Below are 3,981 nucleotides of genomic sequence, written 5' to 3'. Positions count from 1 at the left end.
TAACCTACTACAAATAAGGACGTTTTTGTTACAAATTTAGTTTTCAGTAAATTAATCAAAAGCTATTAGAGGTAGGTTAATGGGTTGACATACTTCTGGTCTTCATATCAAACTGATGCTTCATACGAATTTACATCCTTCTAAGTCCAATATTTAGCTCCGTCGATTTTTCGTAATATCCTCGATTTTCAACAAAATATTGCTGCGATTAAGTTGAAACTTGTAACAGTTGTTTTAACATACATTTTCACATTCAGACCAGTTTTTGGCTTTCTAGGTTTATTATTTAGCGCCACTTGGTTTTTTGTTAAAACGATGTATTTAGGGAAAGATATTGATCTGAGATATGACAATTTAAACATTAATATACTGAAGCATATGCTGACAAAATTTGGAAAAGCTACTTTAATTTCTAGTTTCAGCCTTACATTGTGGTGCAATACTTGTATCCTACGCACAGACGCGTTATGGTGACGTGGCGTTGGTAGCAATGCACTGGGTTAAGTCCCGGCGCACTTGCTCGCCTCTGCATCTCTCAAATGATACAGCGCTTGTTTCGCAACAAGATCCTTGGCGAAAAGAAAAGCACCTGCATGAATAGCGAGTGCTCGAATGGCACCTTGCACTAAGCGAAAACGGAAGGCCAGAAGGTGGCAGGCATATGTATTCGGTCAATACAAGGGAAAAAACGTGGAAACAATGTCAAAGAAGCAGTTTCTCAAGTTATTTGCATAGAGTGTGGGCAACTAAAAAGTAAAACTAAACTCCTCCCGAACAGGCCATGACGGCCCAAAGGTACCGACCGGCCGCCGTGTTATCCTCAGACCACAGGCGACACTGGATGCGGATATGGAGGGGCATGTGGTCAGCACACCGCTCTCCCGACCATATGTCAGTTTCCGAGTTCCAGAGCGGCTACTTTTCAATCAACGACCTATATAAACAACATAGACTGGCTATGGCACCGCCATCTTTGAAGCAACTTGAAAACTGAGCCGCCATGTCTTGTAACGGCAAGGTGCAGCCTACACGTTGTCTGCTAATACTGAATGTTGTTATTGTTTACTAAGCATGGCGTAAAAAAAAAAAAACAATCTGCACTGACAATCTGATTTCTCTATTGTAAAACATATAGTGATGAAGGCTAAAAGAAATGAAACACACTTCTGACATCGATTAATTGAAAAGTTTATTACGAAATGCAGTTCATTTCGCTGCAATGCCATATAGATTAGGTCAAAAACAATTTTAAATAGTTCAGTAGGTCCAAAAACGATCAATTGACAGCGCAGGATGGGGTAATTTAACAGACTTCCTCAAATAATTACAAACTTTGAAGGAGTAAAAATTGAGTGTAAGGACAAACTGTCTTATTTCTTTAGGATATTCAGGAATTGAACATTTTTTTTGCATTGCAAAAAGTACTTCAGGATATCACTATTTTTGTCACATCCTATCACTTCAGAAGCAGTCTTGGAGTCTCTTATTTAGGCCTACAGCCACTGTTTCATATGTCACAATTTGTTCCTTCTTTCTTGAAACACTTTGCCTTGGATGTTCCGCTTGCTTCCTCAGGTTCTCAGTCCTTTTCTGTAGTGCCTCATAATTCTGTTTCAATTTTTTGGGGCTAGGCAAACAATAAGAATGATCACTCTTTCACCTACAAAAATGAAGTATTATCATTAAGCTTTATTTTTCTTTAAACATACATTGATTAATAGTAAAATTCACACATAACCCATATAGCAAATAAAGAACAAGAAAACTATTTTACCTGGTTCATTTGATAAGGAAGCTGATTCTTCACTGACAGGCCGTTTCCTTGGTTGTCTTTATACTATAGTTGTTTTCTGCAGATGGTCAGCAAACGTAAATATTGTCGGTTACTGCGTTTGCCAGAGGTCGCATTTTCTCGTATGTACTATACATGTATCTATCTTCAAAGTGAAACGAGCATATGTAGCTATATTGAGTTGGCTGCCACTTATCTCGCCTCATATTGGCTACCCACCGACTTAACAGCTCTTTCTTTTTCAGAGGAAATCTCAGAATAAAGAGACGTGTATACAATAGCTTATTTACATTTTGTATGCAGCTTAAACACGAAAATTATGCACAAGACGCTAAGTACAACACGCATTTAGATATGATATTCCAGTTGTTTTATCACTTCTATTAGAGCAATTGTACGCTGCACATACACTGGGCATGATTCGCAGTCGGTCGATAAGACTTTTAAAACAAACTACAACCGGAAAACAGTGATTTTCTAACGCCAGTACTATACACCAAATGTAAATATACTGACATGTAGACGTTTCAAAAAATGGCGGCCGGTGTTGCTTTTTGCTGCCGCTGGGAGCGCTGTTACCTCACAGATAGGCACTCTATGTAGTTTATATACCTCCTTGCTCTCAATCAAGTAGGTCCTCAGTTTTGCCTCACAAGGGCTGAGTGCACCCCGCTTGCCAACAGCGCTCAGCAGACCGGATGGTCACCCATTCAAGTGCTAGCCCAGCCCGACAGCGCTTAACTTCAGTGATCTGAGGGGAACCGGTGTTACCACAGCGGCAAGGCTGTTGGCAGCAAGAGTGTGGGCATCTGCGGAAGTGAAATGTGTACTGCAAACAGCTGAGACCAAAATCGGATGGAAGCTTTTGAAATGAGGCGTTACAGAAGAATACTGTAGATTGAAAGGTTAGATCGAATTAACTAATGAGGAGGTTCTGAAGCGAAATGCAGAAAAAGAAAACCTGCATCACAAGTTAAGTAAGTGAAGGAGCGAACGTCCTGACGTGTCAAGGAAGCCTCAGGTCAGCAGTGGAAGAAATTTTGGAGTGGTAAAAATTGTAGAAAGAGGCGAAGGCTTGTTGAAAACAGTGAGGAGGTTGAAATGGATGTCAGTCGAAATATTTCTGGAGAGACGAGAACATTTGCTAAGAAAAGAGCGGCATGGAGAGCTAGCTGCATCAAAACAGACTTTAGGCTGGGGACCACAAGATATGTAATGTGTGGTGTAAGTCATGGGCACTTTCATAGTGAGAATCTTCGGTGAAAGTTCCTATTAAGGGGGGTAGGACGTCAAACGGGCCGTCTTCGAGAAGGAGAGGCACCACAGGACATTTTAATTTGCACTGTCTATACTTTTACAAATAAATTCATAAAACTTTGTCAGCATGACCAGGAAGGATTGAGGATTCACACTCATAGCAGTGGAAGTTCAAAAACACGAAAACTAGTATTTCTTAAATGTGAAATTTCATGATTTTTTCACTTACTGTTGGCTGCATTTGTTGCTATAGGTACACTTTTTTTCATAACTAAGAGAGATTCTTTGATGAATTACAGCTTGCAAACCATACTTACAAGTGTATGAAACTCTAGAATTTATTTAATCTATGGAAAAATGAATGGGCTGTTACGTTTTAAACTTCGTGTTTAGAGAAAACTCGAATTTTATAGTTAATTATCTCAATTTTTACCACCGTTTTTAACAGATTTGGGAAATTCTAGAGTTTCATACACCTGTAAGTATGGTTTGTATGCTGTGCGAAATTCATCTAAGAACCTCTCTTACTTATGAAGAAAAGTGTACCTACAACAACAAATCCAGCCAATACCAAGTGAAAAAATGATGAAATTTCACATGTAAAGAAAATTTGTTTTGTTATGTTTTTGAACTTACTCTGCTATGAGTGTGAATCCGGAATCCGTCCTGGTCATTCTAACAAAGTTTTATGAATTTATTTGTAAAAGTATAGACAGTGTAAATTAAAATGTCCTGTGGTGCCTTTCCTGCTCCAAGTTGGCCAGTTTCACGTCCTGCCCCCCCCCCCCCCCCCTTAACATGACTTCAGATGTATCTTAAGATCTCTAACACAAATTATTAATAAAATGCAGTAAGTCTGTGGAATTAATTGAAATTTCACATCGACAAGCTTGTAAAGTTGGTATACTGTTTGTTGACGTCACTTACGATGT

At 39.1% G+C, this 3,981-nt stretch overlaps 1 pseudogene; it reads right to left on the bottom strand.

The window, feature by feature from the left end:
• Positions 1-2,466: 2,466 nt before the first annotated feature.
• LOC124717608 lies at positions 2,467-2,584 on the bottom strand (annotated as a pseudogene).
• Positions 2,585-3,981: the final 1,397 nt, after the last annotated feature.

The sequence above is a fragment of the Schistocerca piceifrons genome, chromosome 9 (assembly GCF_021461385.2).
Source record: "Schistocerca piceifrons isolate TAMUIC-IGC-003096 chromosome 9, iqSchPice1.1, whole genome shotgun sequence".
NCBI lineage: Eukaryota > Metazoa > Arthropoda > Insecta > Orthoptera > Acrididae > Schistocerca > Schistocerca piceifrons.
This window is presented reverse-complemented; position numbering and strand designations above follow the sequence as displayed.